Source organism: Triturus cristatus, chromosome 7, assembly GCF_964204655.1.
Source record: "Triturus cristatus chromosome 7, aTriCri1.1, whole genome shotgun sequence".
NCBI lineage: Eukaryota > Metazoa > Chordata > Amphibia > Caudata > Salamandridae > Triturus > Triturus cristatus.
The window spans coordinates 1,700,237,406-1,700,262,248 of record NC_140590.1 but is presented as its reverse complement, the minus strand read 5'-3'; the positions used below and the strand labels follow the sequence as shown (position 1 = coordinate 1,700,262,248).

Genomic DNA, 24,843 nt, shown 5'->3' with positions numbered 1-24,843 from the left:
GCACTGCATCAGTTTCTGGTGCTCTAAAGTCCTGCGTCCAGAAGCAGTATTCTGCTGGATGCAGAAGCTGTAGTAGCTGGTCAGAAGATCAGAGAGCAGAACTGGATGGCAATTGAAAACACAGTGAAAGGTGGTCTAAGAGGGTGGGATGGGGCAGGCCTGTGTGTAGTTTAGTAAAGATTCACCAATTTAGCGTGAGTCTCATGCCATAAAATAAATTTCACTGATTGCATGTCTTGCTTTTTTGACCATTGTGCTCTACTCTGAAACAAGAGAGCCTTTCGATCTCAAAACAGGTACAGTTCACCCCGCTCTAAAGAAACCATGAATAGACCCAGCAGACATAGCTAACATTTGCCTGATCTCACTATTACAATACCCCTCTACATTATTTGAGCAGGCAGCAGGGAAACAACTGCAGATTGTGTAGATTTTCAGGTTCTCTTGGATCCTTGGGAGGAAGGTTTTCAACCAGAGCCAGAATTAGTAGTGACTCCCATAATGGATGAATAGCGCATGATAGTGGACAGTGGCATTCATGGTCCCTGAATTAATTTAATCTGTTTGCAGCCCTTGACATACTATCAACCAACAAATGCTCTACTAGCTGCAGGAGCGACCGGCACAGGTAAGAGTGGTGAGGTGGGGCAGAGGAGGGTCATGCTGGGGGGAGGACAACATACGACAGGGTAGGTAAACTGAAATAAAAAATAAATAAAACCACTTACCTCACACTCGCCACATCCCGACGTCGGCGATGCACTGAGAGCAAGGTAAGTAGTTTTTGATTCAGTTTGAACTGATAGAGTTGTTTTTCTGAACTTTAATGCATGGTACTAATGGAACACAAACTCTGGCTAACATAGGGGTTTTAGGTTTCATATCCATCTTGTATGTGATATTTAATGCCAAGTGACCTGCATCACGCGGATAAACTTGTATTTTCATGTCCCTGCAGAATAATGCTCGAATGTACTTTCGACAGGTAAGACAACGACTTTCATATTAAACTGTTGCTTTGGTACAACTTCCCCTGTTCACAGTTGCACCTAGCTGTATTATTAAAATCACACATATTGTAACACATATTTGTTCTAGTACAGGAAGTAAACATGAGAAGCTCCACGTTGTAGAATAATTGTTTTTATAACTCTTTTTATTCATTTTTGCAAACTAAAAATAAAGTACAACCATATGCCAGTGAATACAATGTAAGATATTAGTCGCTCCTACATGTGTTGTAAGGCGACTGATCATTGCTTCCAACTGCACTGCAACCTCAAACACCTCGCATAGTATGCACTTCTATCTCCTACAGGTACCATGTCATAGAGTACTTCCCACTAATAGTCCAGGGCCAATTACCCTGGCTCCAGGGAGACCAGATTTTGTCATATTTCTGTCACACCTCACGTGCTTTGTAGCCCAGCTTCTCCATTGCTGCGCAATGATCCATTCCCCCGACAGTGCCTCACCAGATCTCCCTTCATTACCAAGCAGCCTGTAGCTATGAGTGTGCAAGATGTGAGTGTCTCCGTTAAAGTTCTCCGTTAAAGTGTCCTTGATTCCCAGTATGACTATCTTGGGGTCTAAGTCCAGGTGGTTCCCCACCACCCAACCAAGAGCCCACAGATCTGTGTAATGGGTAGAAATCCAATGCAGGAATCGGGGCTCAAAATGCATATCACCCTAGGACTCTCAGCAGGAAAATCAGTGTACGGTGTCAAAGGGATGCTCGATATCCACGAGAAGCGCGTCGTCATCTGAAAGCTCATGCGCGCAAGCTAACACTTATGGCACCATTACGAAGCCCGCCACCGTAACGGGAAATGGGACTGACCGCCAGAGGTGCAGCGGTCCCAGGAGACAAATTATGATGCGCTCGTGTGGCGGGCGCATTCTTGCCTTCAACATTGCGGCGGGCGGTGCTGTAAACAGCACCCGCCGCAATGTTAAAGGTGCATGTTGTGCCTGCCACCTTGTGTATGGCAATGAAGGGGGGCACCACAAGTAGCCCCCAGTGCAGTCACCCACCTCCCACCCCCACCTAGGGCTCCCAACGGGCCTCCAAAGTCAGTCTCCGCATGCCTTTCCATGGGAGTCTCCTCCATGGAAAGGCATGCCCACCGCACACATCATTATATGGATGGCACCGCCATCATATTGTGGGCCTTTTCCACCCGGCAGGCAATAGTGACGATTGCCTTCCGGCAGAAAAGTGGCAGACAGACTTTATGTCCGCCGCGGTACCCCCGCCATGGTAATATGGCAGGGGGTAATTGGCGGTCGGACGGGGACTTATGGCGTGCGGATCGCCACCACCGGTCGGGCAGTGGCGATCCGCACGCCATCATAATGACCCCTTAGTTTCATGACGAAGGCAATGCCTAGTGTTCCTGCTGAGCATGAATCCATTTTGGTCTGCGTGTACTATGATGCACACCCCCTTGACCAGATGAGTGTCCAGTACTTTGGCATGAATTTCTTACTTCCAGGTTGATTAGGGAAATGGGAAGATAAAAGGCACACTCCTTGAGGGTCTTGTGCTTGTTTGAGGATAACAGTGATAGTTGCACTCCGTACGTTGCTGGGCAACTGTCCTTTGTCAAAGGCATCCTCATACAGGGCCAATAGGTGAGAGACTCTAAAAGGAATCCACTGGGGGCTGGGGTTCTCCCAGAGGGCATTGATGTAATAATCTGTTGAATCTCTACAATGGTAAGGGGGAGGTCTAGTTCATCTTGCTCCACCTACAGGAGGGTTCTCATTGGAAAATCTTGGACGATGGGTTTTCACCTCTCGAGGAGAGGGGTGCAGCTGGTGGGTGTTGGACAGGCCACATGAAGGGCTTGCTCCCGCCCCGCATGACAGGGCCCGAGCCCCGGCCCTCCAGGTGTTACCCGCGGAAACAACCCGCACCCCGTCCCCAGACGGGACTCCTGCCCCCGGACCTCTCTGTATCATGGGGTCGAACCACTACCGGCTCCCTCGCCCGGCCCGGCCGCCATCTTGGACACTGCACCACGAGGCCGCGTGGCCTCAGCTCGACCCTAACCCTGGGCCTGGCCAGGCCCCGACATCCCGGCACCACCATCCACCCAGGATGTGAACGGACCACTTGGCAGGTCGATGGGAGAAAGAAGTGTCGATGGCTCTCCCCCGCCAGGTGCCGATCGCCCCCCAGCTCCCCCGGGCGCTGGCTCCACCCCCCTGCTGGGTGTCTGGACTCCCTCATCCCGGACCTCCCGACCTCCAAGTGCGAGGGTCCGGACATCAAAGGGCGCCAGACCTATAACTGGGGCAGCTCCAGAGCAGGAAGGCAGTTGTATCCTGGAGTCGAGAGACACCGAGAAGAACTCATCCTTGACGGACTACCGGCGCTGCCGTAGCCCTGCCCTGTGAACTATCACTCTGCCTGCTGGCGCTGCCGCGGCCTTCTGCATCCTCCATCCTCGTCGGGACCTGCTGGCGCTGCCGCGGACCGTTGTACCTACCACCTTCGTTGGGACCTGCTGGCGCTGCCGCGGACCATTGTAACTACCACCTTCGTTGGGACCTGCTGGCGCTGCCGCGGCCCGTTGTAACCTCCACCTTCATCGGGACCTGCTGGCGCTGCCGCGGACCGTGTAACGACCACCTTCACCGGGACCTGCTGGCGCTGCCGTGGCCCGTCCAACTAGAACACCGAGCTCGAGGATTGTGAGCTATCCATCATTTCATCGCATCTACCAGATTGGTAACAAGACTGTCCCGCTACCCCCTTTCCCAACCAAGAGACTAGAATCGAGGGGACCCCTGAGTCCTGACCTCCTTGTACCACTCTATCGTACCTAAAGATTGCTTATAAATAACGTTAAAACCTATCTTTGTGTGGTGTACATCTGTGGGGGGGAAGTTACTCGTCTGTACGATCGCTGGAGACGGCTCTCCCCGGAGACCTCTCCCCTTGTCCTCGGCCGACCCTCCCGGTCCGTCTAACATTGGTGGCCAGCGGCGCGATCCGAATCAATGCGTAATCGTACAGAGAGTAGCTCACCCCACGACAAAACCACGATGTCAACCAAAGAGAGCGGATCCACCGAGAAATTCCAGATGGAGAAATTGGAAGAGTACAGCCATCGTGAATTGAAACAATTCTGCCTTGAACTAGGCATTGCTACCACCGGCCTGAGTACCAAAGACGATTTCAAGCACGCCATTGAGTCGTGGGCAGAAACCGGGGCCGCCAGATCCCCGGACCAAAACATTACAGCATCAGAGAGGAACACCATGGCTCCCGAAGAGCGAAGAACGGGCCTCTCGCAGGAAGAGATCCAAGAGAGAGAAAAAAACAGACTACATGAGTTAGAAATGGCACGACTCAAAATGGACGGTGAACTAAAATTAGCCGAACAAAAACTGAACCTAGAGCATCTGCGGCTCCGAGAAGAACGGGAAGAAAAACAGAGGCAGAGAGAGCTCGAAGAAAAGAGATTAGCATACGAACACGAGCGCAAACTGGCAGAGATAGACCTACGGAAGCAGAACAAAGAACTGGAGGTGCCCGAGCGACCACGCACCCCGGGAGCGACAGAAAAGAAAGTCCACATCCCCAAGGATGTCGTTCGAGAGTATGTCCGAGAAGACGACATACAACAGTGGTTCAAGGTCTACGAGATTGCCATGACCTCCCACCTGATCGATCGAAGTGACTGGGGAGCCGGTCTATGGGGGAGGTTCGTCAATGAAGACCACCTGATGTCATCCTATGACCACATGAAGGCTGCCCTCCTCACCCGATATGGGCTCACACCCGAAATGTACCGCCAGAGGTTCCGAGACTGCACCCGGATCCCGGGTACAACTTGGGTGGAATATGTGAACTATTTCAGCCGAGCCTTCGAGGGTTGGATCAAGGGAAGCCACGTAACGACCTACGAGCAACTTTTTAATCTCATGGTGTGGGAGCACCTCTCTAACAACTGCTTCGTCGAGCTCAGGCAGCACCTCCTCGACAGTAAATTGACTGACCCACGGCAACTCGCCGCCGAAGCTGACCGCTGGGAAAGCACCCGAGTGGGCCGGAGAGGGCCGCACGAACAGAACCGGAACAACCAAGGTCAGCACCGTCCCCGAGGAGGAGGAGGAGGCCAGGGACGAGGAAGAGACACCGTCCCGACCGCTCCCGCTGCCAGCACCCCGCCCCCGGCCAGCCGGGGCAACCCCCCGATGCGCGCGGGGCTCCGAGCCAATGTCACGTGCCACCGATGCCAGCGAGTCGGCCACTACGCCAATGACCCGAACTGTCCACAGAACCAAACCCCGAGACCCCGCCAGGTAGCTGCCGCCGCCCTGGGGGGAGAACAAATCTCCGAAGAACAAGAAGAATACGAGCAGGGTCAACAAGAGTGGGAACCGGCCGCCATGGTTCTAGCGTGCCTAGGGGGAAGAGACATGGTCCCGCGGGCTCCCCTACCCGCCAACACCAGGAAATATAGTCAGTGGGTGAACATTAATGGACGCCGGGCCGAGGCACTACGTGACACGGGGGCCAGTGTGACGGCCGTCCGCTGTCACCTGGTAAAACCAGAGCAGATCCTGCCGAACATTCTCTGCCCCGTCCGTTCAGCCGACAATTCGGAGAGTCTATGTCGGATGGCCTGCGTCCCCTTCGAATGGGGAGGAGTCTCCGGCATGTTGAAGGTGACGGTCCGAGATGATGCCCCCGTGGACTGTCTCCTGGGGAATGATCTTGAGAGTTCCCCGTGGGCCGCCGTAGAAAGAAGAGAGCACCTGGGGATGTTGGGCCTCCCGGACTGGGCGTGCGTAACCACCCGGTCCATGGCCGCCCGTGCCATCCCCCGACCAGAAGAACCAGAATGGCCAGCACCTCCTCCCCCGATCGCTCCAGTAGAGGACACCGACCATACCGACCCCCCAGAGCAAGCCCCCGAAGGGCTCGCTCAGCCCCAGGACCTTCCCAACCTGGCTCAGTGGCGTCAAGAAGGGGGGCCCACCCAGCAACAGTTCCGTCACGAACAGAAGACCTGTCCCTCCCACGAGGGACTCCGCCAGCAAGCCCTCGCCCAGAGCGCAGGGGACACCACCGGAGCCCATTGGATCTATTGGGACAACGAACTATTGTACAGTGAACAGAGAATCGCGGAGTTAGGGGCCAGTCGAGTGCTGGTGGTGCCCCTCCGTTTTAGAGACTGCCTGTTAAATTTGGCCCACGATGTCCCTCTGGCTGGACACCTGGGCCAGGACAAAACCTACAGTCGCCTGGTGACCCACTTTTTCTGGCCAAAGATGAGAAACGACGTCCTCAACCACTGCCGGTCCTGCCCCACGTGCCAGGCCAGCGGGAAGAGCGGCCGCAAACTCAAAGCACCTCTGCAGCCCTTCCCAGTTGTCACCACCCCATTCGAGAGGGTGGGGATAGACATTGTGGGGCCCCTGGACCCCCGTACAGCACAAGGACATCGGTTCATCCTGGTACTGGAGGACCACGCCACCCGCTACCCCGAGGCTGTACCCCTGCGAACTGTAACAGCCCCGGTGGTCGGCCGGGCCTTAATGGGGATCTTCTCCCGGGTGGGCTTCCCCCGAGAAGTCGTCAGCGACAGAGGCACAAACTTTATTTCGAAGTACATGAAGTCCCTCTGGCAACAGTGCGGGGTCACCTACCGATTCACGACCCCCTATCACCCTCAAGGAAACGGACTAGTCGAGCGGTTCAACCGCACGCTCAAGGGAATGATTGGGGGGTTGGAAGAACCCCTCCGTCGCCAGTGGGATGTACTACTTCCGTGCCTCCTCTTCGCCTATCGAGAAGTTCCCCAGAAGTCCCTCGGCTTTAGCCCTTTCGAACTCTTGTACGGGCACCCGGTGCGAGGGCCCCTCAGCCTAGTCAAAGAAGGTTGGGAGATGGCCCCCCTAAAGACCCCTCCAGACGTCTTCAAGTACCTCCTGACCCTACGTAATCAGACCAGGCGATTCCGAGAGATGGCGAAAGCGAACCTTGAGGCCAGTCAGGAGGACATGAAAAAATGGTACGATCAAAATGCCTCCTCCATCGAATTCGAACCTGGCCAACAAGTGTGGGTGATGTCCCCCACCGAACCATGTGCCTTGCAGGACAAGTGGACGGGGCCCTTCAAAGTGGTCGAACGCAAGAGCCCCGTCACCTATCTCATCGATATGGAATCTCCACGGAACCCCCTCCGGGTCCTCCACACCAACAGACTCAAGCCCCACTTTGTGCGCTCGGAGCTCAGCCTCCTGATGGCTACAGACAGTGGAGCGGAAGAAGACTCCGAGCCTCTCCCTGATCTCCTGAAGACTCGTGAAAAAGATGGTTCCGTGGACGGGGTCCGGCTCTCCGATGCCCTCACCCCGGAACAGCCCCAAGGCTGCCGGGACCTCCTGCTGCAGTTTGCTACCTTGTTTTCCCTCACCCCAGGGGTCACCCCCTGGTGCTTGCACGACGTGGACACTGGGGACAGTCCCCCTATCAGACACCGGGCGTACCGCGTACCAGATCGGGTACGGGCCTGCATCCAAGAGGAGGTATCAAAGATGCTCACGCTCGGGGTCATCAAGCCCTCGGACAGCCCCTGGGCCAGCCCGGTCGTGCTGGTCCCCGAAGCTGCTGCCCCCGGCACCACTCCTGAGCTCCGATTCTGCGTCGACTATCGGGGCTTGAATGCTGTTACCAGAACCGACGCTCATCCCATCCCCCGAGCGGATGAATTAATCGACCGCATGGGGGCTGCCCGCTACCTCAGCATCTTCGACCTGACAGCGGGCTACTGGCAGATCGGTCTCACACCCCGGGCCCAAGAACGATCCGCATTTTCTACCCCCGATGGCCACTACCACTTCAAAGTTATGCCCTTCGGCATGAAGAATGCCCCAGCTACTTTTCAGCGACTAGTGAACCAGGTCTTGGCGGGGCTCGAGGAGTTCAGCGCCGCCTACCTGGACGATATCGCTGAGTACAGCCGCCACTGGTCCGACCACCTCCACCACCTCCGAGAGGTCCTGCAGGCCCTCCAACGGGCCGGCCTCACAATCAAGGCCAGCAAGTGCCAAATTGGTCAGGGGTCCGTGACCTATCTCGGACACCAAGTGGGAAGCGGTCTGGTGGCCCCTCTGCAACTCAAAATCGCTGCCATCCAGTCCTGGCAGCCCCCAGTCACGCAGACCGAGGTCCGAGCCTTCTTGGGGCTCACCGGCTACTACCGGCGGTTCGTGAGGGACTATGGCAGCATTGTGGGGCCCCTCACGGGACTCACATCCAAAAACCACCTGAAGAAGATCAACTGGACCCCCGACTGTCAAGCGGCCTTCGAGAAGCTGAAAGCCGCCATGTCTACTGCCCCGGTGCTCCAGGCCCCCGACTACAGTCGGGAATTCATCGTACAGACAGATGCCTCCGACCATGGCATCGGGGCGGTCCTCTCCCAGCTGAACTCCGAGGGACTTGACCAACCGGTGGCCTTCATCAGCAGACGCCTCCTGGCCCGAGAACAGCGATGGAGCACCATCGAGAGGGAGGCCTTCGCAGTGGTGTGGGCCCTCAAAAAGCTCCGGCCCTATCTCTTCGGTACCCACTTCCGGGTGCAAACAGATCATCGACCCCTGCAGTGGCTAATGCAGATGCGGGGGGAAAACCCCAAACTATTGCGTTGGTCCATCTCCCTGCGGGGGATGGACTTCACTGTGGAACATCGCCCGGGCCAAGACCACGCCAACGCAGACGGCCTGTCACGCTTTTTCCGCCTCAACGAGGAGAGTCCCCAAGAGGATGGGTGACTCTCCCCGCCTTCAGCTGGGGGGGACGCATGTTGGACAGGCCACATGAAGGGCTTGCTCCCGCCCCGCGTGACAGGGCCCGAGCCCCGGCCCTCCAGGTGTTACCCGCGGAAACAACCCGCACCCCGTCCCCAGACGGGACTCCTGCCCCCGGACCTCTCTGTATCATGGGGTCGAACCACTACCGGCTCCCTCGCCCGGCCCGGCCGCCACCTTGGACACTGCACCACGAGGCCGCGTGGCCTCAGCTCGACCCTAACCCTGGGCCTGGCCAGGCCCCGACATCCCGGCACCACCATCCACCCAGGAGGTGAACGGACCACTTGGCAGGTCGATGGGAGAAAGAAGTGTCGATGGCTCTCCCCCGCCAGGTGCCGATCGCCCCCCAGCTTCCCCGGGCGCTGGCTCCACCCCCCTGCTGGGTGTCTGGACTCCCTCATCCCGGACCTCCCGACCTCCAAGTGCGAGGGTCCGGACATCAAAGGGCGCCAGACCTATAACTGGGGCAGCTCCAGAGCAGGAAGGCAGTTGTATCCTGGAGTCGAGAGACACCGAGAAGAACTCATCCTTGACAGACTACCGGCGCTGCCGTAGCCCTGCCCTGTGAACTATCACTCTGCCTGCTGGCGCTGCCGCGGCCTTCTGCATCCTCCATCCTCGTCGGGACCTGCTGGCGCTGCCGCGGACCGTTGTACCTACCACCTTCGTTGGGACCTGCTGGCGCTGCCGCGGACCATTGTAACTACCACCTTCGTTGGGACCTGCTGGCGCTGCCGCGGCCCGTTGTAACCTCCACCTTCATCGGGACCTGCTGGCGCTGCCGCGGACCGGGTAACGACCACCTTCACCGGGACCTGCTGGCGCTGCCGCGGCCCGTCCAACTAGAACACCGAGCTCGAGGATTGTGAGCTATCCATCATTTCATCGCATCTACCAGATTGGTAACAAGACTGTCCCGCTACCCCCTTTCCCAACCAAGAGACTAGAATCGAGGGGACCCCTGAGTCCTGACCTCCTTGTACCACTCTATCGTACCTAAAGATTGCTTATAAATAACGTTAAAACCTATCTTTGTGTGGTGTACATCTGTGGGGGGGAAGTTACTCGTCTGTACGATCGCTGGAGACGGCTCTCCCCGGAGACCTCTCCCCTTGTCCTCGGCCGACCCTCCCGGTCCGTCTAACAGCGGGCATATAGTACACAGTAGTAGAAAGAAAACTCTGCCGCCATGAGATCCACCACCTGAATTGTCCCCTCTGTTGAGGTCCACAGCTCGCCACCACACTAGATGGTTGGCCTGCAGTCGCGAGCCAATAAATCAACTAATCCACTTTGGCCCCAAGTTTGTATGCCGCTACCCCCTGTGAATGGAAGTAAACCCGGTGCGCCGTGTCGAGGAGTTCCTGTTTAAGAGCCAGTCAGACCAGCTAAAACTGTTGCCGCGCCAATGGTGTAGGAGAGGTCAACACTACCCGCACATGACGGATAACCTCCTCATCAATAACTCACCCTTCTCTTCTCTAGTTGTGCCACAAATGTGTGAAAAGCCCCCACCCCCCTCTTTGCCTTGCCACGCTCGAGGACCGGGCATTCCTCCATCAATGAATAGGCGCTCTCGGGTCTGTGGCATAACATTGATTTGTCATTGTAGATAATGTTGATGTGAGCAGGTAGTGCAGCATGTATTGAATTTGCATGGCCTTGAATTTCTTCTTGACTGCCTGGAAGGAGCAATGCTGTTGTTGCACTTTGATGTGTAATATGGAAAGAGCATAACAAAGACTCTCTCACAGTGTAATTTACCCAGTTTATGGGTTTCTCGCTGGATGACATCTCTGTCCTGAAAGTTCAAGATTCTAACAATAATTGGTCTCAGAGAAGGTCCAGGAGGGGGCCTAGAGGCAAGCAACCTATACCACTATTCCACTACAAACCAGAAACATAACTACCCTGCAGGGAACCAAGACTTAATCCACTCCCTCAAGAACCCTACCAATTTGGATAATGTTCAACCTCGGCTTTCCCTTAGCATCTCCCGCCCTGGCCTCAAATTGTCCCCATCTACTTTTGAGGGCTGTCATTGTTACCTGGAGTCCACCACTTCCGAGAGTCGCCCCAAATCCTTAGTCACCCTGTCAACTGTTTCAGAGTTCTTGATAGAGCAGTGACAGTTTGATGCTCAGTTCCTCAATCTTCCCCGCCAGTAACATCGTGTACTGCTTGGAGGATGGAGGCAGTGGAACCTGTAGGAGTATCTCCCCTCCTGTTATTCCACTGTGGTGGCAGGCCAGGCCAATTTATTGGATTTGACCTGGGTCTGAACGGTTGTCCTTTCCTTGTCCATAGCTCCTTTTGCAGTCGGTACTCACCTTGCTGCATTAATAACAAGCCAGCCCAGCCATCCCTGGGGGGGAAGGTGTGCAGGACTCAAAGAAATTGGGAGGCCACGATGGTACATGGAGACCCAAGAGTGTCATCATGCTGCAGCAGTCTCTCCACTGGGAGCCCCCTCTGCTCAACCCTCTATGCTAGTAAGGACCACCACACAGAGGGATGAGGTAGGGTGTCCACAATTCAGGTGGACAAGTGCATGAGGTTTGCACTCTTTGCTCTCCACAATGTGGCAGCGACAGAATAGCAAGTGTCGGATGCCCGCCTCTCTCACTGTATGTTTGAGGGTCCTTGGGGAAAGCTCTCCTTCGGGCGCCCCCAGGAATATCATCGGCCCGCTCTCCACTCGTCCATGAGGCCAGTTGCGGTTTCTTTCCACCAGCCATCGGATCTCTGCACCAAGGGTGCGAAGCTGCCGACGAGGCTCCCAGGAAGAGGCTACTGTTTATGTCAGGAAGTCCACGCTCCCCTAGAATGCCACATGCCCTCCTCACCAGAAGCCCACATGGGTCTCTGTCCGCATGGCAAAACATTTCACAGTGGCCCAGGTAAAAGGCAGTGGGGCCAGAGTGTGGGGAAGCTATCAGTGATGCAGCATTGCAGGGGCCCACTGGAAGCAGTCAGGGTGTTCCTAGCAGAACACAGCTTACTGCTCTCTCCTTGGGCCTGCGAAAGGACTCAACCTCACAACTCACTCAGAACTCCTTGAGCTGGGGGCCTTCAGAAAATCGCTTACACCCGGGGGAGGCAGCAGACAGCTCCCCACCATTCTCAACCCCCTGAGGTGATGTCAGGTCATCCAGAATGCCAGATCATGACAGATTGCACGGGACTCAGAGCGGAGCTCAGAGTTGAGTGACCACCATCTAGTCCATTTGCTACACCCCATATTGTAGAATTATGAGAGATTTTCTAAATATTTTCTCTTGCAACTATTTCACTCTGCCTAATTCTTATTGGCCTAATGTGTGAGAATCATGTATAACTGTACTAAATGTATGAAATCCTTAGTACAGAACCATAAAAAGTGTGTTTTTAGGTTGAGCCTAGGGCAGTGCGCATGCACTGCTTGCTCGACTTTTAGTTAGGGGCTTCAGAAAGCTGCCCAAGCTAACTACACGCTCAGCTGTTTTTTTTCTTTCTTAAATGCTAATGGGCTTTGGGTGCGTCTTTCAAATAAAGACAGTACGCAATTGGGCAAAGGCAGGTGCATGTCCCGCCTTTGCTCCGCCCACGGCCTATTGGTGTTGGTTACCCACACAGGCCACATCTGTTTTCAATTATCGTGCCCAGACAGGGGCGCGATAATTGAAAACAGATCGCTGGCTGTGGCGCGCGCACACTCGTTTTCATTGAATGTATAGTGCGCAGGGAGACAGATGGGAGCGATATTTCATCTATATGTTTTTCATGTGGATGTAAACAATTCCTTTAGGGATCAAAAAACGGGGCAAAAAGTTGGCAGTGGCAGGGAACTTTTCTTGTGTTTCTGTACTTTCGTGAAAGGGGCAGATGCAATTATAAAAGGCTGGCATTATTGTCAAAAAGTAGTCTTTCTTTCTGTTTTATGACGCGCCAGGGGTGAATTTGCCGGTGTGGTGCGTCTGGTAGAATAAATATATATATATGTGTCTGTTTGTCTACTTCCCTGAGTAGGAGCACTGTGAAGGCACGTGTGCGCCAGTGAGGTGCTAGGTAACACTGTACACATACATGTTGTGATAGGGAAGCGTCTGGCTGCACGTGGGCTCTGCAGAAGCCATCAGGGTTGGCACTGCCCAGTCTCCGCTTGCTACTGTCTGTGCCCTCTGACACGTGCGGGGTGCTGCAGAGACGTGTTTATAACATGGCACCGTCTCCCCCCCCCAGGGCGCTGCGTAGGGACCTCAGGTCGGCACGGCCAGTGCGCCTTATCGCTTGTCTATCGCGGGGTGGGAGCTATACTTTTCAGAACATGCTTTTTCCTGTTTTATGCGCCAGCCTGGCATGTCTCTCCTTCGTGTGGCTTTGAAGGAGACACTGGGTCTCACTCTTTGGGCACTTTTGTGATGTTCGTGGGCACATCACGCGCTACTGCCAAGGTGGACCTTTTTTTCTCAAAGTTGTCTTTTCTTTGTGTCTAGAAAGCGTGCCCCTTGCCTCCTCAGCATTCTACATATTTTAGGGTGGCACTGCCAACGCGCACTGTCCCTCGTGGTGTGGGCTCGGCCTTTGCAGACTGACTCCACGTGTGTCTGCCTGATGGCACCACTTGCTTCACCCTGGCTGTTCATACGAGGACAACGATTGGCACTGTCAGGGCACACATGGCGGGAACGTGCACTTTATTTGGGATGCTGCTGAGGGGTAATACTTCCATAAGGTGGGTGCTTGTCTGGCACACGTGTTTCAGCCATTTCTTTTGGTCTGCGGGGCAGGTCTGTTCAGGTTGGCAGTGCCACGGCATTTTGGGAAACATGCATCCGCACTTTGAGCGCAGTACGCGGGCACTGTCCGTCTAGCTCGTCTGTGCCTGCCGGCTAGTCACCCCTCCCCTTCGCGGCCTCCGCTGCAGCCTGGCAGTGCCAACTTGATTTCAGAAAAATATATTATGGGGAGTTTAGTCTAGATTTAGGGCGTTCTGTTTTATGTGTTCTCACCCTCGGACCGTTTGCCAGAACACTGCCATGCCCCTTGGCACCGCGGCTGCACTTGTATTTTTGGTTTTTTATTTAGGAATACTGTTGTTTAGGAGCGGCGTTTTTTTTTTTTTTGCGGCCCTCGTTGCCCGCACTCCTTTCCTATGCGTTGTGAAGTGTATAACGCTCTGGGCACTGCCAGTCTCCGCAGTTTATTTATTTCCTGGGCACTGCCCGCCTCCGTCCGCCATTCAACAGGCCTCGGGGTGTTGTGTGGAGCTGATGGTTTCGATTTTTGAGGTGTCGCTCTGTGGTCACACACTGTGCCCTTGGCAGTGAATTCTGCCAGTCAGTTGGCACCGCTGCCACCTGATCTTTAACAGGAGTGGTGGTGCGGGTTTTTGAGGGTACACAGCGGGTTATTTGCTGAAACTGTGCCCACTCCCTGTATGGCAGCTGGTGTTTCTTTCACGCGCACTCTGTCTACAGTAACCCTCTGCCCATGGGCACCGAATCCTGCAGAGAGACTGGAACCACATGGCACTTGCTTGTTTGGGCCGATATTATATTTTTGTAAAAGAGATGGGGTGGTTTGAGAAAGTAGATGTATGAAGTGCGATGCCCGCACGAGCTTCTGAAACGCACTCACCACACTATATGACGCCGCCCCGTCTCTTCTTTTAGTATTTCTCGGTGTTTAATTTTTGGGGGGGAAGCGATGCTGAGTGTTTAGAGAAGTTGTCTTCAATATGCCATGTGCTAGTTACCTTCCACCCTGCTCAAACCCTCCCCATGTGGGTTGCATAGCTCCTGGTTTGCCCACAGCGCTAGAATATATATCTGGTTCTATGTGTGATTTTCTATTGAACAAAAACGCAATGCTTCTTGCCACACACAACCCCCACGCCCTGTCTGCTACTGTTCAGAGTTGGCACTGGAAGTGTACATACAGTGAGTAGTGGGAACGTGTCTTTTTAGGGGCAGTGCGTTCTTTTAAAATATAGTGCATGTTTTCACCTGTTTATGCTACCCAACCCTTCCTTCATACCCTGCACGTCTCCCCCTTGAATCCCTCCACAGTCCACAGTCCCTCGCAGTCCGTCGGGGCTGGCACAGGCCTGAGCGAAGGTCAGCGGTGCCGAAGGCCCCGTGAAATGCCTGGTATGTGGTGTTTTTATTTCACTGTACCGCCCCACCTCCTTCCAGTACCTGTTCTGTTTCTCTGGTTAAACCGTTGTGCTTTTTGAATGGCACCTTTCTAGGCTCTTTTTTTTAATCCTTTAGTCGTGGGCACACTTCCCACCACAGCCCAGGCACACTGTGTCCACGTGGAACAGTTTTCATTTTTGTGGTTTGTAATTCACCTTCACCCTCTCGCTACCTACCCCAGGTCTGTACAGTGGTTTATTAGCCCCCCACACACAGATTGCAGTGCGAAGGTGCAGGGGGCCTGAAAAGCCTATGTCGGATTTCAGCCCCCCCCCCCCCCGAGACGGCTGGGATTGGAGTAGGGGCCTGCTCAAGGCCGCTGAGATTATATATATATATTCACTGAAAAAACCATAGGTTTCGGGGGCGTTGTAGTTAGGGATTGGCATTTAAAAAACCTTAGAAATTCACTGAAAAAACCATAGGTTTCAGGGGCGTTATTGTTAGCTGGACATTTCCCTCGTACAAAACCCTAGAAATTCCCCCGTTATAGTTAGTTCAGCTAACTATAACTCGCGCCCCCGCAATGCACTGCTGATGACGTCACATATTACATCACTCATGACATGGTCAGTGACATCACTGATGACATCACTGATGACATCTGAAACCTATGGTTTTTTCAGTGAATTTCAAAGGTTTTTTAAATGCTAATTCCTAACTATATCAGGCCTGAAACCTATGGTTTTTTCAGTGAATTTCAAAGGTTTTGTAAATGACAATTTTGAATGTATTAATTGTTATACTGATCTTTTTGATACTGATTTACTATATTTTTTAACTATTTATTTTTAGATATATATTTTTTATTACATTATACATTACAATAAAAAATATACTTTCTCAGAATGAATTACTTTAGTTTAAATACTTGGCAAATAGGCAACACACTTTTAAGTACAGTAGTTACAGTTGTTGCAATGGGCAACACAATTTCAAACACAAAGCAACATTGAGCTCAAGGTGAATTTCTAGTGAAATGCAATTAGTTACTTTATGGATTACTTTTCTAACCACATGACTGGATCCTAGATTCAGTCCTTGGATATCTCCTGTAAACAGTTGAGTAAAAGCGCTTTGGTTACAGTAGTTATTTTTAAGGAATATTATTGTATTTTAAAAGTTGACACTTAGAAATTTTTTCACATAGAATCACCAATGTTATCCTATTGCAGAAAATTCACTTAGCAGGTAAGTTGTCCTATCATTACTTTTTCTTACTCAGTGGTGGATCCTGGATCCAGCACTGGCCAACCTCCTGTAAACAGTTGAAAGAATGTGTTTAAGTCATACAGACGATTTTTTAGGAATATTTTTAGTTTGTGAAAATAGACACTTAGAAACTTTTCTGGTAAAAACCACACAATGGATTCCTATGGAAGGAAATACAAGTTACTGGTAAGTACGCTTAGAATTACTCTTCCAGGTCAGTACTGGGCTAAAAGATGCAGCCCTGGGTTCTCTCCTAATAACAGGTGAGTAAATCGGAATTCGTAGTTCGGCTGATTTTAGAGGAATATTTGTACGTTTCAAAAATGGACACTGAAAATTTTCTGGTGAAAACCACACAATGGATTCCTATGGAAGGAAATACATGTTACTGGTAAGTACGCTTAGAATTACTTTTCAGGGTCAGTGCTGGGCTAAAAGATGCAGCCCAGGGTTCTCTCCTGATAACAGGTGAGTAAATCGGAATTCGTAGTTCGGCTGATTTTATTTTTATTTTTATTTTTTTTTTTTTTTTATTTTTTGGAAAAAGTTTTTATTGAACAATAATTCGGTTACAAGTATGGGCCTACAACCACCCGGGCCGGCCGCTAGGTACATAAGGAAATATACACATATCAAAGCTGCAATCCGTTCCCAGGGCACTGCCCCGCAGTGGCTCAAGATAGTCCTCGAAGAACAGCAAGCGTCAGTCCAACAATAACAGAAACAAAAAGAAAAACAATAAAAACAAAAGGCGAGTTACGAGGGATACCAGTGCGGTTCAGGCTCCCCCCGGGAGACTCCAGTCAGAACATTTGGGCAATCCGCTAAAGAGAGGAGTACCGGGAGGCCGGGGACGGAGGGGGGGGGGGAAGGGGGTCAAGGGAGATGAACGTCCATATGTGGTTGTTACAAAAAGCGCCAGGAGCCGTCAAGGGTCAGGGGGACATGGCGATATCAGTGTCTACCAGGGGGGGCGTACAGATGCCTCCGCGATACGCATTCCATTGACCCCAAATTCTACCCCATGCCCCCGGCTTGCCACGGGCCACATACACTGTCTTCTCCCGAAACATACACCAGTCCATATTCTCCTTCCATACTGACACGGTGGGCGGCCGTTGAGCGCCCCAATGTTGCGCTATATCCCTCTTGGCAATCATGTTCCCTAGGGCCGCCCACCGAGTCTGAGCCGCGTTGTAGTCATTGGGCTCCCACACATTCAGGACACAGCGACGCACCTCCGGCAGCAGCACAACCCCGGTGACCTGTCCCATAACCGTGTGGACCCGGCGCCAGTAGTCCGCCACCTCGCGACACTCCCAAAGGATATGAAGAAAGGTGGCGCTGAGCCCGCAGCCTCGTTTACAGAGTCCGTCGTCGGAGAATCCCATCGCGACCAAGCGCGGACCCGTAACATACACCCGGTGGAGAATCTTGAGCTGTACCAACCGGAGACGAGCCGGAATGGCAACCTCCTTGGGGGACGACAGTGCAGACTGCCAGTCTTCGTCGTCCAATTCAACCCCATCCCCAGTCCAAGCCTCCCGAAGGCGCACCAGGAGATCCGCCCGGTGATTAATCAATTTTTTATAAATTAAAGAAATAGTACTATCAGGGACATGTCCGTCAAGTACGCGGTCCTCGAGGGGCGAGGAAACAGGGATCTTGGTCCCCTCCCCGAAGACCGAGAGCAGGGCGTGTCGAACCTGGGCGTAGCGGAAGAACTCCCTGTCGGTCAGCTCGTATTCGGCCTGGAGCACCGCGAAAGTCTTGACCGCGCCCTTGTGCCACAGGTCTCCCACTTTGCTGATACCAATCGTGTCCCACTGGTCAAACCCCTTGGTGGTCCACAAGCTGCCCAGGCGGTCGGAGGCAAACAAGGGAGTAGCACATGTCATTCGCTCACTCCAGCCCGTGGCCGCAGTGGCAGCCCTCCAGGTCCGCACAGCAATCTTAGTAGGACCCGTAAGGGTCCGGTCAGCCAGGCGGGAATAAAGTGCCCTGTTGTAGTTCCCGCCGGGAAGCAGGAACTTGTCCATCTCATACGCCGGATTCAAGCCGGGCGCATACGTGGCGTGGTTAATGGCAGATAGCTGCGAGGCCCAATAGTACCTGCGAATGTCAGGAAGCGCGATGCCCCCGTCATACCAGGGGAGAGTGAGCTTGGCAAGAGCAATACGCGCCCGGCCGTTCCACACCAGTCTCCTCTGCAGGCTCTCCACCTCCCGAAAGTAGGCCACTGGGATAACGTCAAAGGAGTTCTGGAGTGCATAGAGGAACCTGGGAAGGGACATCATTTTAAACAGCGCGGCCCGACCCAGCGGGGACAGGGGCAGCCTGCACCACCGGGCCGTGTCCTCCCGCAGCCGCCGAAGTGGACGCAGAAGATTCTGCTCGTAGCGAGCCACCGGGTCCAGCGAAACGTATATCCCCAGGTACTTAAAGCCGCTCAGAGATATTTGAATCGGGAGCCGAGGCGGCAGGAGAGGAGGACCACCAGCGATGGGATAAACGCAGGATTTAGACCAATTGATCGTGAGACCCGAATTGTTCCCAAAGGAGGTCAGAACGTCAAAGAGGACGTTGAGTGACTGCCGCGGTGAGGTGAGGTACAGGAGAATGTCGTCCGCATACAGCGAGACCCGATCTTCAAAGCCCGGGCCCCACCAGATCCCTCTAAGCGAGGGCTCCCAACGGAGCCAGGCAGCGAGTGGCTCCAGGGCGAGAGCAAAAAGCAACGGGGACAACGGGCACCCCTGCCTCGTGCCCCTGCCAAGGGCAAAGGGCCGAGAGACCCGCCCATTCACCACCACTTGAGCCATGGGTCCCGTGTAAAGGAGCCTCACCCAGCCAATAAATCCCTCTCCAAAGCCGAATTTATCCAAGACGGCCCAGAGGAATGGCCACTCAATAGTGTCAAATGCCATCGTGGCATCCAAAGAAACCAGCACGGCCGGTTCGGAGAGAAACTCCGCCCTGGCGAGGACCCCGTGCAGACGCCGCAAGTTAAGAGCGGTGTTGCGGTGCGGGATAAAGCCGCATTGGTCCGGATGAATAAGGTCGCACACTACACTCAACAATCGATTGGCCAGGACTTTCGCCAGGATTTTAGGCTCCGCATTGAGCAGTGAAATAGGCCGGTAAGAGGTACAGCGGTCACGAGGCTTGCCCTCCTTGGGAATAATGACTATAGTGGCCAAGCGCTGGTCGGCAGGAAGGGAACCCGCCGCAAGAGAGTCGCGGAACATGCGGCCGAGGAAGGGCGCAAGCTTATCAGGACGCAATTTGTATAGTTCAATGGGCAGACCGTTAGGACCCATAGCCTTGCCCGAGCGAAGGGAACGAATCGCGGTCGCTATTTCATCCGACGATAAGGGGGCGTCCAACCGCTCCCGGTCCTCAACGGACAGGCCGGGCAGAGCAATATCTCTCAGTAGGAGGCGAGAGTCATCCTCGTCCCTGTCAGTCACCGGGGAGTACACCGCCCGGAGGTGATCAGCGAAGCATTCCACAATCTCATCCGGCTCAGTCACACACACACCATCCGTAGCACGCAACTCGGGGACCACACGATTCACTCTCTCTTTTTTGTCCAGCCACGCAATCAACTTACCCGCCTTGTCCCCCGCGTCATACAATCGGCCCTGCCGCTCCCTATACATAGTTTTGGCCGCGTCAGTGACCAGGGACCTATATTCGAACTGTTTCAGGCTAAGGGCATGTAGTCCGTCCGGAGTAACATTCGCCTCCAGGGCCGACTCCAGCCCCGAGATGTCAGTCTCCAGCTTTACCACCGCCTCGCTCCTAACCTTCTTGGCCACCACTATCTGGGCGAGGGCGTGTCCGCGTAGCACAGTTTTAAAGGCTTCCCAAAGGGACAACGCAGACGACACCGACCCCTCGTTTTCACTGAAGTATTGGTCCATGGCCTTAACCAGGCTGTCACGAGTCACAGGGTCCCGCAGGTACCAGGGGTTAATGGGAGCTATCCGACCTGCGGACCGCGACCCGGTGTCAAAGAGAAGCCACAGCGGAGAATGGTCGGAGATACCACGCGCCAGGTGTCTGACCTCTCGAATCCGACCAGTCTGCGCCGCGGGCATAAGAAAGTAGTCTAACCTGGAGAGACTCCCATGCGCCCCCGAATGAAAGGTGAACTGACACTGGGTCGGATGCAATAGTCTCCAACTATCCACCAAGCCGAAGGTCTCCAACATCCCACCCAGCCATGACTGGGCAGCGGGGAGGGTCCTAGGTGGGTGACGATCCAGTTCACCCGAAACCACAGAATTAAAGTCCCCGCCCATGAGCAGGAGGCCGTCCGGAAGGTCAAGCAGCATTCGACCCAAGTCAGTGAAGGTGGAGTTCTGGAGGCCCGGGGGGACGTAGACTGAAACCAGGGTAAGGGGCTGCCCCTCCCACCTCCCAGTCAAACACACATAGCGCCCCCTGTCATCAGAGACTATCCTCGTGATCTCCACCGGAAGGGAGGTTCGCAGGAGAATGCCCACCCCCCTGGAGCCAGTTGTGAAACCAGAATGGGCTACGAGGCGGTATCCCCCCCTGTTCATCGCATGGCAGACATTGCCGACCAAATGCGTCTCCTGGAGAAACACCACATCAGGAGTCAAACGACGCAAATATTGCAGTACAACACCCCGCTTAATACGGTCCCCCAACCCATTGACGTTCCATGACATAATCCTCAACCCGTCTCCCCCCATCCCATCCAATAGCTCAAGAGGCCCCCAGCCCGCAGCACCGCTCCCAAATATGGATAAAAATCAATACCTCGCCCTGTAAACAAAAAACACACAACTAAACAACCCCTCTTCCCCCCCAACCCCACCCCAAGTCCAACGCCCCCCACCCTGCACCCCTGCGGGCCAAAGACCCCCCCCAACTTGCAGTGTGCCTGTCGCCCCATTAACCCCATTCTACAAAAAGACCCCGGAGGAGGAAAGGGACCCGTACCCGCCCGCACCCCTCACGGGTCCTGGTAAAGCACAGTATGCAAAAGAAGTAAGACCCAACTGTACAGTGCCAAGCCGCAAAAAGTAAGGACCAAAGGTCAGTCTAAGGGGACCAGTCACCTGCGGTGCCCCCAGAGGGCCCGGGCCGGCCACCCCCGTCCGGCAGCGAGTCCAGCCAGTTACTTGCGGCCACAGGAGAGTCAAAAAAGGCTGTCCGCTCTCCATGCTCCACTCGAAGTTTCGCCGGGTAGATCATTGAGTACTTCAGGCCTAGCTCGCGGAGACGCCGCTTCACCCCTTGGAATCCCATCCGCTGTTTCTGGACCAGTTGCGTGAAGTCCGGATAAAAGTTGATGGTCGAGTTCTCGTAGCGGACCGGGCCACGGGTCCGTGAAGCCTGCAGAATAGCATCGCGGTCCCTGTAGTGGAACAGTTTAGCCACGATAGGCCTCGGGGGGGCCCCCGGCCGCGTCCGGCCGCCCGGAACTCGATGGGCCCGCTCCACAGCGAAGAATTTGCTTAGGCCAACCGGGGACAGCTGTTGCAGGATAAGTTCCTCGACCACGAGGTCCACCGGGCGGCTGTCGGAGGACTCCGGTACCCCAATGATGCGGATATTGTTGCGTCGGGCCCGTCCCTCGAAGTCCTCAAGCCGCCGGGCCATATGGTCGTTGACCACTCTAATGTCCCCAAGCGCGGCCCGCAGATCCGACACCTCCGCACCCAGGGTGGAGGTCCGTGCATCAAGGGCCTGGACCTTCTCGTTGGTTTTAGAGAGGTCGGCCCGAATCAAGGTGACGTCGATCGCGACAGTGTCGATCTTACGGGCCAGGGCCTCATATTGCGTCGCGATAGTTTCCCTGATGCCCTCGATGGCGCCCATAATGTCCTGCAGGGAAGGTTCCGCAGCGACGGTCGTGCCTCCCCCTGCAGCATCCGGGGAGAGGCCAGCAGCGCCAGGGGACCTCCTGCCCTGGGTATAGCGGTCCATGTTGTTGCTCTGGACCGCTCCCCCGCGCAGTGAAGCCTTGGTCTTGCGCCCCTCCGGACCCCCTTTGCCCGCCATGTGAGCGCAGTCACTCAATGGGACCTCCGATCAAGGGGTGCGCGGGTGCCAGCGAAAGGACCACAAACCGTCGGTGTAGGGGCCGGAGGCGTCAGACCCGCCAGTAGCAGATGAAAGCAAACCTCGGGCAGAGGCCCAGGAGGCACCTCGCCACCTTGAGCACGCACGCCAGCTGATCTCCTGAAGGCCAAAACCGAAACCGAAAGTGCTGAATCGGTAACTGGCACCGCGCTGAGGCCGCTGTTGTTCAATTGCAGCCCGGCCCCACGGGTCACCTTCACCCCGGCCACCTCCGTCGGGTGGGTCCCAAAAGTTCCGGCGACGATAACTCAGGAGTCCCAGGTCCGATTAGAGTTTTGAAAAGAGATATATGATCAGCTGGTCTTCATCTCCCAGATTCCATACACCAAATCAGGATAGTCTCAGGATATATTCCGAGGAGCAGAAAGGGTCCGGGGAGCCCTGTGCTCACGCGACCATCTTGGATGCGCGCTAAGCTCCTCCGCCAGTTCGGCTGATTTTAGAGGAATATTTCTATGTTTCAAAATTGACACTTAGAAAAATTTCTGCTGAAAACCACACAATGGATTCCTATGGAAGGAAATACAAGTTACTGGTAAGTACGCTTAGAATTACTTTTCAGGGTCAGTGCTTGGCTAAAAGATGCAGCACTGGGTCCTCTCCTGATTACAGGTGAGTAAATCTGAATTCGTCGTTTGGCTGATTTTAGAGGAATATTTGTACGTTTCAAAAATGGACACTTAGAAACTTTTCTGCTGAAAACCACACAATGGATTCCTATGGAAGGAAATACAAGTTACTGGTAAGTACGCTTAGAATTACTTTTCAGGGTCAGTGCTGGGCTAAAAGATGCAGCACTGGGTTCTCTCCTGATTACAGGTGAGTAAATCGGAATTCGTAGTTTGGCTGATTTTAGAGGAATATTTGTACAATGGTAAAGGAAGGGGGTGGGGCCTGAGGTGACGTGTGCAAACACGCCCTGTGGCGCGTTTTAAGTTGGGGAATTAATTCCTCTTCAATCCTGCGGTCCCCTGGGGGCCAACTAGCCCACCAGGTACCTCCAGTATGCGTCAGGGAGCTGCGTTGCAAAGCGGTGTTCAGAGGCCATGCCCCTTTTTACAACACTCTGCAACGCAGCTCCATGGCGCTTCCTGGAGGTACCTGGTAGGCTAGTTGGCCCCTAGGGGACCTCTGGATTGAAGAGGAATTAATTCCCTTAATTAAAACGCGCCACAGGGCGTGTTTGCACACATATCACCTTAGGCCCCGCCCCCTACCTTCACCACTGTGCAAACGCGCCCCGTGGCGCGTTTTAAGTAGGGGGATTAAGTCCCCTTGAATCTTGAGGTCCCCTGGCGGCCAACTTGCCCACCAGGTACCTCCAGTATGCTCCACGGAGCTGCGTTGCAGAGAGGTGTAAAAAGGGGTGTGGCCTCATTACACCTCTCTGCAACGCAGCCCCCTGGCGCATACTGGAGGTTCCTGGTGGGCTAGTTGGCCCCCAGGAACCCCCAGTATTCAAGGGGAATTAGTTCCCCCTCGGCAAACGCGCCAGGGGGAGCGTTTGCAGAGTGGTGTAAGGAGGGGGGCGTGGCCTCCGGCCCGATCCCGATCTTTTCTGCCGGCATTGCTTTTCGACATGGGGAGCAGCTAACATGCTGCTCCCCATGTGGAAAAGCAATCAGCTTTGCTTCATTGAAGCAAGAGCAGGTTTCCCTGCTCTCGCTTCAATGAAGCAAAGCTGTTTGCAATGACAGGGTGGGAGCCGCGAGGCTCCCGCCCTGTCATTGCAAACAGCAGTGTCCCGGGGGTGGGCACCCCGGGACACTGCAGGAGCCGGCCAGGAGGGGTGGCGGTCCCCAGGGCCATCATTGGCTCCAGGAGGGGGGCCGCGTGGACAAGTTGCCCCGGGGGGTGGTGGTCCCCAGGGCTGGGGGGGCCTGAGAGCCCCCCCATTGCAAATACTTTCAAACCCCGGGGGGTGGCGGTCCCCGGGGCTGGGGGGGCTGCGAGCCCCCCCCACCCATTTTCTATAAGCCCCGGGGGTGGTGGTCTCCGGGGCTGGGGGGAGCCGTGAGCCCCCCCATATAGTATCTCTGAGCCCCGGGGGGTGGCGGTCCCCGGGGCACTGTGGGGGGGATTGGGACCCCCCCACACTTTTTTATTTCTGCCCCCGGGATTTGCCCCCCCCCCCGGCCAATTACCAAAGAAGCGGGGGAGCCCCGTTTTTTTTTTTTTGGCAGAAATTTGCGCTGGGTGCGCGAATCTCGCCGATTTAAAAAAAAAAAAATTGTTTGGCCTTGGGGGTCCTTGTGGGACCCCCTGAGCAGGCCTTGGGGGTCAGGGTGTTTCTACCCTGCCCCCTTGTTGCGTTTTGCGCCTGTGTTTTTGTGCTTTCTTGTGCCTCGGTTCTGCCGAGGCACAAGATGGCTGCCAACACTTCCTGATTCAGAGTGTTGGCAGCCAATTAGCATTCAGCTCGTGCTCGGGAGGGTTCGGGGAGGGCATAGATTTCACTAACTTTTAACTCTAATTTTCTCAGGAACTACTGAACGGA

General features: G+C 54.6%; 1 protein-coding gene across 1 annotated transcript in view; it reads right to left on the bottom strand.

Moving 5' to 3' along the window:
- Positions 1-24,843, bottom strand: part of LOC146812810 (alpha-2-macroglobulin-like protein 1) — a 630,734-nt gene that overhangs the window by 411,795 nt on the left and 194,096 nt on the right. The gene's annotated exons all lie outside the window — the stretch shown is intronic.